The 8,526-nt window shown below is 32.8% G+C and overlaps 1 pseudogene; it reads right to left on the bottom strand.

Annotated features, from left to right (window-relative positions):
• Window positions 1-7,988: 7,988 nt before the first annotated feature.
• LOC105750828 lies at window positions 7,989-8,236 on the bottom strand (annotated as a pseudogene).
• Window positions 8,237-8,526: the final 290 nt, after the last annotated feature.

Below are 8,526 nucleotides of genomic sequence, written 5' to 3'. Positions count from 1 at the left end.
ACATTAGACTTTTTTTTTTTTTTTTTGCTGGCTACTGCCACTGTGTGTGTGTGTGTGTGACAGATAGGCCTTAAATACTTACTAGCTGTATGACCTGGGCAAATCATTTAACTTTACTTGCCTCAGTTTTCTCATCTATAGAATTAATAAATGTTAAACCAGTTCAGTATCTTTACCAAGAAAACTCCAAATGGGGTCATAAAAATTCAGACACAACTGAAGCAAATGAACAATAAAATTATCTCTCTCTATTTAGGTCTGTCTGTCTTCTAAATCCAAAGATATAAGAGTACATATACAAAGTATATGTAATTGATTATGTTGTTTGCATGTATGTGTACATACTACCTTTGTATGATTTGCTACATAAAAGAGTTTTAATTGAGGTCATTTAGAAAACAAACACATCTAAAAAGAAATCCTACAAAATTTTTTCAAAGGTGCCAACATAGTTTTGATTTTCAAACCACAGAGAAATGTTAGAAAAAATATGTTACTATTCTCATATTAATAATGAAAAAAATTATGAAATACAAGTAAAGTTATTATAGCAAAATGTCTTAAAATATGTCAAGAATGATTGACTTAATATTGGAAAACCAATAAAATTAATAGATCATATTAATGAAGAAAACAATAACAATTACAGGATTATTTTAAGATGCAGCAAAAGCTTTTGACAAAACAACCATTTTGGCTAAAAGCATATAAAAATACACATAATTGGACTGTTCCTTTTTTATTCAATATATATCTAAAACCAAGGATTAGCATTATATATAATGGAGATAAACTAAATGCCTCTTCATCTCATGAATAAAGCAAGGATGTCCATTTTCACCAATATTATTAGTCAGGAATTCTAACTTGCTAAAAATGCTAGCTATAGCAAAAAGATGAGGAAAAAATGAAGCAATAAACCTATGGAAAGAGGAAACAAATATATGTTTTACACATCTATGATAGTCTGCTTAAAGAATCCTGAAGAGTCAAAATAAAAACTAATTGAAACAATTAATAGCTATAACAAAGTAGCAGGATATAAAATGAATGCATATAAATCATCAACTTTTCTGTATATTACCAAAAAAAAGTCAAAAATAAATAGAGAAATTTGGCTAAAAAAAATAGAAATTGATAAAGTAGTCAGGATTTCTTTTTTACTACTCGTCACATTCAAAGTATATGAGTACTACAATAAGGCACTCCTTACAGAAATGAAGACCTAAATAATCGAAGACAATCGTTTGTCATGGAGCCATATATATAATGACAACAACAATACTATCTAACTTAATTTACTTATTCAATGACACTCCAATTAAACTACCAAACTAATACATCATAGAACCAGAAGAAGAAAAAATGTCCAAAAGAATATATCTACCAAATGATAAAAAAGATCAAGAAAAGTAATGATAAAAAGGTGAGCTGAAAGGAGTCCTAACAATATCAAACCTCAAACTATACTACAAAGTAGTAGCCATCGAAGCAATGGAGTACTGATTTTAAAATAGAGAGTCTAATAGATGAAATGGAAAATTCTGAATATATGTATAATGTAGAATAGAGTTTAATAAATTCAAAGGACTTCAACTTCAGGGATGAGGCCTTACTAGTCAACAAAAATTGCTGGGAAAACCAGAAAGCAATCTAGCAGAAATTAGATTTATACAAATATCATGCACCATATACTAAGCTAAGTTCCAGTTGGATACATATTTAATTTCATAAGTCAATTATAGCAGTAAAGGAGGAAATAGTTATTTTAATTATGGATAGAGAAGGAGTTCACGCTTGGGCAAAAGATAGAAAGTGTCACAGGTGATAAAATGGGCAGTTTTGGTTATATAAAATTTAAAAATGGCATTGTACAAAGAAAACCAGTGCGACTACAATTAGAAAGAAAAAAGTCATCTGGGAGAAGAAAAAAATCTTTATAGCATTTTTTCATGAAATAAGTTTAGTATTTAAGATATATAAGGAATGATATCAAATATATAAACACAGATGCCATTCCTTTGTAGAAAATGGGTCAAAATGCATTTTTCAAAGGAAGATATTGAAGCTACCCATGAACACATGAAAAATGCTATAGATCACTAATAATTAATGAAATGCAAATTTAAACAACTTTGAGATTTCCCCCTTAAATCCATCAGGTTGGGCTGTTCCGGAAAGCTACCTCAAAAGTCATTAAATTGCATAAATTTGTCCTCTTAACACCATGGCTAGTTTTATACCACAAAGAGATCAAAGAGGGGAAAAGGTATCATATATGTGAAAATATTTATAGCAGTTATTTTTATAACTATTATGGAAAACTGAGAATCAAGTAGATCCTATTGATTGGGGAATGACTAAACATATTATGATATATGGTTATAATGGAATATAAATATGCCATTAGACATGATAAAAGGCAAATCTTATAAGATTCATAAATTGATTAGGAGTGAAATTAGCAAAATAAAAATGACAATATATTCAATAACAACTTTGTAAAGAAAGCCAATAAGGAAAGACTTTAAACCTAATTAGGTCAATATGCAACTACAATAATAGGGTAATGAACATTTTTTTAAAAGGATTAAAGAAAAGAGAGCATTAAAACATTGTGAAATGCTCAGAAGTGAACAGAAGCAAGGTCAGTAGAAGTATTTAAAACAGGGCAGCTTTGAAAATAGCATGTTGAATATTGTTGTATACTTGGAGAGGAACAAGTTATACTGCATTTAAATTTATGGCTGCAAAGATAATTAACTTTTACTGCTATATCTGTTTCACAAATGAAAACACTTGTTTGGTGTTTATTATAACAAAAAACATGTTTTTTGAAAAAAAAGTCAATTTAGCAAGCCTAAATATAACAATAAAGTAGGAACAGAACACAGAGTAATATAAGTTTGCTCCCATGCAAGTATTCAGGGGAACAATTATTCATGAAGGACAACTAAGAATTCACAGTAGCACATAAATGGCTGACATAATTATTTGTCAACTTCAGCCTTCTACTGAGTTCTACTTTCATCTTCAGGGTACTATCCAATCTTTTGAGCTATATAATAATACACTAAGGATCTGGACTACTTTAAAAAGGGAAATGCTGAAGTACTGGTAAATACTAGTACTGGAGGATTGATGTACTAAAAATGTCAATATTTTATGATCCAAAAAGTCTTACTTTCTACTATAGGAACCTATATAGTATACCTGACTTCTTATTGGGATTCCCAGAAAGAAATTCAGACTTGGGGCTGTAAGAAAGACAATCTCATTCCCATCGGACCTACACTGTCTCAGGCATGAAAATTAAAGTCAAGGATTTGTTCCTTTACATTTTGGCTCAGTTCTTTGCAACTCCTCTAGTTTCAGGGTCATATGTCAGGGTCATCTATCAATAAACTCAATATTTCTCTGGAAGGCTGTTGGTCCAGGATTATAATTACTTGGTCAAGTGCTCTAGAAAACTTCTTATGACCTGAGAGATTTTTTTCCCTTCCTCTATACAATTGAGTCCAGGAACTCTTACTGCTCTAGCAAAGTCCTTAGCTATTGAAATTTCTCAGACTGAAAGGCAATACCATTACCTCTCCACAGCAATCATCTTCAGGGTGAGGAATGGTACTGGCATCTCTAGTCTTCGGGGGCCTGTGCTGATGTACTTTACCCTTGGCCCAGGAACAAAATTCACGTTCCTGACTCTTTCCCTATTCTGATCCCATATGTCTATGGATCTCTAGCACCAACTTTGGCTAGAACCATTTCAGTCTGTCTGAACTATTTCATGCGTCTAAAGGGACCTCAATCCACAAAAGATCAAATAAATCATGTTATCTCTGTAGTATCCCTTAAGGCTACTCTATCTGCCCACCCACTGGCGGGACAGCTAGGCCAATTTACCAGTCTTCAGCGCCAATCCAGATTACACAGAGACAGACCAACCAGGAGGTGCAATGATTCTGTCTTTATTCAGTCATTCTCTCAATGGGGATAGTAGGAAGCAAGAACACAGTAGCACAACAGTGCAGAAGCACGGGTTCTGCATAGGAGCCCCTAGAAGGGAGGCTTCTGAAGTTAGAATCAAAATAACATGAATTTAAAGCTGGAGGAGAATAGAGTAGTCTAGTTAAACTTCTTCATATTATATACGGGGAAACAGAGATCCAGAAATGAGCACTAAATTCTGATGATACATCCAGAGGTATCTCGACTCTACTTAGCTGGGTATACCATTCTTGTGCAAGGTTCTTAGTCTCTTTGTCCTCCTCATCCTAACAAGATCTCGTTGATCCTAACATCCTCATACCATTCAAAAGTAGCATGTGATAATTGCCTGATAGTGCAGTTTGTAGGTCACCTCCTCACTCTTTTTTAGATGAAAAATAATTCATTGCCTCTACTAGCATTCACATTTCAAAGTATAAATTCCAGTTATGATATATTTTCTAGCACATTGTTCTGCTTAATTTTAATCAACAAATTACTCTTACTCTTTTTAAATCTTTTTTTATTAAAGCATTTTATTTTCAAAACATATACATAAATTTTCAACATTCACCCTCTGAAAAACATTGCGTTTCAATTTTTTTCCCTCTTTTCCTCCCACCCCCTCAAAATGGCAAGAAATCCAATATGTTAAATATGTCGAATTCTTCTATACATATTTGCACAATTATCACACTGCACAAGAAAAATCAGAAAGGAAAAAAAATTGACAAAATAAAATGCAAGCAAACAACAACAAAAAGAGTGAAAATACTAAATTCAGCTCCCATAGTCCTCTGTCTGGTTATAGATGGCTCTCTCCATTACAAAACCATAAAACTGGCCTAAAACATCTCACAGTTGAAAAGAGCCATGTCCATCAGAATTGATCATCATATAAATTTGCTGTTGCCATATACAATGATTTCCTGGTTCTACTCACTGCACTTAGCATCCGCTCATGTAAGTCTCTCCAAGGCTCTTTGAAATCATCCTGCTGATTCTTTCTTATAGAACAATAATATTCCATAACATTCATACACTATAACTTATTCAACCATCCTTCAAATGATGGGCATCCATTCAATTTCCAGTTTCTTGCCACTATAAAAAAGGCTGCCACAAACATTTTTGTACATGTGGATCCCTTTCCCAACTTTATTATCTCTTTGGGATACAGGCCCAGTAGAGACACTGACGAATCAAAAGGTAATACAATTTGATAGCCCTTTGGGCATAGTTCCAAATTTCTATCCAGAATGGTTGAATCAGTTCACAATTCCATCAACAATAGTGTCCCAATTTTTGCACGTACCCACCAACATTCATCATTATCTTTTTCTGTCATTTTAGCCAGTCTGAGAGGTGTGTAGTGATAACTCAGAGTTGCTGGCTTAATTTGCATTTCTCTGATCAATAGTAATTTAAAACACCTTTTCATATGACTAGAAATGGATTCTTCATCTGAAAATTGTCTGTTCATATCCTTTGACTATTTATCAATTGGAGAATGGCTTGAATTCTTATAAAATTGAGTCAATTCTCTATATATTTTAGAAATGAGGCCTTTATGAGAACCCTTGCATGTAAATTTTCCCCCCAGTTTATTACTTCTTATCTATTCTTGTCTATATTGGTTTTGTTTGTATAAAAACTTTTAAAAATATAATCAAAGTGAAAACTTTTAAAAATATAATTTTGCATTGCAAAATGCCATACTCCGGTTCTTTGTCTACAGATTTCTTCCTTTTCCACAGATCTGAAAGGTAGACTGTCCTTTGTTCTTCTAATTTGCTTATAATTATCATTCTTTATGTTTAAATCATGAACCCATTTTGACCTTATCTTGTTATAGGGTATTAGGTGTTGGTCAATGCCTAGTTTATGGCATAGTAATTTCCAATTTTTCTAGCAATTTTTGTGAAAGAATGAGTTCTTATCCCAGAATCAGGGATCTTTGTGTTTATGAAACACTAGATTACTAGTCATTGACTATTGTGACTTGTGAACCTAATCTTGTCCACAGATTGACTAGTCTATTTCTTAGCCAATACCAAAAGATTTTGATGAGCACTGCCTTATGATATAGTTTTAGATCTGGTATAGCTAGGCCACCTTCATTTGCATTGTTTTCATTAATTCACTCGTAATTCCTGACCTTTTGTTCTTCCAGATGAACTTTGTTATTATTTTTTCTAGCTCTATAAAATAATTTCTTGGGAATTTGATTAGTATGACACTGAATAAGTAAATTAATTTATGTAGTATTGTCATTTTTCTTATATTATCTCAGCCTGCCCATGAGCACTTGATATTTTTTCAATTGATTAGATATAATTTTATTTGTGTGGAAAATGTTTGTAATTATTTTCGTATAGTTCCTGATTTTGTCTTGGCAGGTAGACTCCCAAATATTTTATAGTATCTACAATTATTTTAAATTCTCTTTGTATCTTTTGCTGCTGGACTTTCTTGGTAACACATAAAAATCTGATGATTTATGTGAATTTATTTTGCTAAAGTTTGCTTTGCTAAAGTTGTGAATTATTTTTAGTAGTTTTTTAAATGATTCTCTAGGATTCCCTAAGTACATCATCATATCATCTGCAAAGAGTAATAATTTGGTCTGCTCATTACTGCTCTAATTCCTTTAATTTCTTTTTCTTCTCATTGCAAAAGCTAATATTAAATAGTAATGGTGATTGTAGGCAATCTTGTTTCACCCCTGATGTTATTGGAAATGAGTCTAGTTTAATCCTCATTATATATAATGCTTGCTGTTTTAAATAGATGCTATTGATCATTTTAAGGAAAACTCAATATATTCCTATATTTTCTAGTGTTTTTAATAGGGATGGGTGTTTGATTTTGTCAAATTTTTTTCTGCATTTATTGAGATAATCATATGATTTTTATTAGTCTGCTAATTGATATTGTCAATTATGTAATAGTTTTCTTAATATTGAACCAGCCCTGCATTCCTGGAATAAATCCTACTTGGCCATGGTGTATTATCCTGGGGAAAACTTGCTGTAATCTCTTTGCTAATATTTTATTTAAGATTCTTGCATCAATATTCATTAGGGAAATTGGTCTCCAATTTTCTTTCCCTATTTTGACCCTAATTGGTTTAGGTATCAGCACCATGTTTGTGTCATAAAAATAATTTGGTAGGATTCCTTCTTTCGCCATTTTTCCAAATAGTAGTATTAAAATTAGTTGTTCTTTAAATTTGGTAGAATTCACATGTAAATCCATCTGGTCCTGTAGATTTTTTTTCCTCAGGGAGTTGATTATTTCTTTTTCTAAACTACTATTTAAGTAAAGGACTATTTAAGTAATTTATTTCCTCTTCTGTTAATCTGGACAATCTATGTTTTTGTAAGTATACCCATTCCACTTAGATTATCAGATTTATTGGCATACAATTGAGCAAAATAGCTCCTAATTATTGCTCTAATTTATTCTTCATTGGTGGAAAGTTCACTCTTTTCATTTTTGATACTAACAATTTGATTTTCTTCTTTCAGTTTTCTAATCAAATTAACTAGAGGTTATCTATTTTGTTGGTTGTTTTCATAAAACCAACTCTTAGATTTGGGTTTTTTTGTTGTTGTTGTTGACTGTCTTTATTTCAAACATTTTAGGAGAAAAAAATTTTTTTCATAACTGAAGAGAACAGCAAATGCTATTTGTAACACACAGTGGCATCTGCCCAACCTTCAAGGATTTGTAAGATATGTACAATATATGGAGCAAAGGCAATATACACCCCACACCATGCCCAAGTTGAGGCTTAAGCTATGGCTGATCATAGACTGACTCAGAAAAAACAATAACAGCAGGGAATGTAGCAAGTCTGAATCAGATTTGTGGTAGCCAGTCAAAGCAGATCTTCTGATGGTCATGTTATGATCATAGCTGCAAGTTGGATAGAGCTTCCAAGAAACTGCATTCAGATCACGGAAGGCAGTATTAGAAATGAAGTGTCACTAGTTAACATCAGCTGAGCTACAGGCCTGGCTGGGGTGCCATCAAGTCAATGTCACTCAGGTTCCGAGCCAGCCAAACACTGGCAGCAAAAAGTCCCAAATTAACAAATTTCTCCAGAAGTCGTTCCTGTCGGTGGCAAAGCGGTAGGCGCTACACAGTCATTCCCTGACGGTCTCGGGGGTTCCAGTACCTCCTCCAGTGGCCCCCCCGCACACAGCACCGCCAGAGACGGCACAGAGGACCCGATCGCAGCCATAGCAGGTAGCCCCCAACTCTTAGATTTGTTTATTAATTCAATAGTTTTTTCATTTACAGTTTTATTAATCTGCCCTTTTTATTTTCAGAATTTCAAAATTTGTATTTAATTGGGGGTTTTAATTTGTTCTTTTTCCAGCTTTTTTAGTAGCATGCCCAATTCATTGATCTTCACTTTCTATTATATGCAAGTAAGAATCTAGAAATATCAAACTTTGCCTAAGAACTGCTTTGGTTGCATACCATAAATTTTGGTATGTTTTCTCATTGTAATTCTTGTGAATGTAATTA

Source organism: Sarcophilus harrisii, chromosome 5, assembly GCF_902635505.1.
Source record: "Sarcophilus harrisii chromosome 5, mSarHar1.11, whole genome shotgun sequence".
Classification (NCBI taxonomy): domain Eukaryota; kingdom Metazoa; phylum Chordata; class Mammalia; order Dasyuromorphia; family Dasyuridae; genus Sarcophilus; species Sarcophilus harrisii.
The sequence above is the reverse complement of the archived record's forward strand: the minus strand, read 5'-3'. Positions and strand labels throughout refer to the sequence as shown.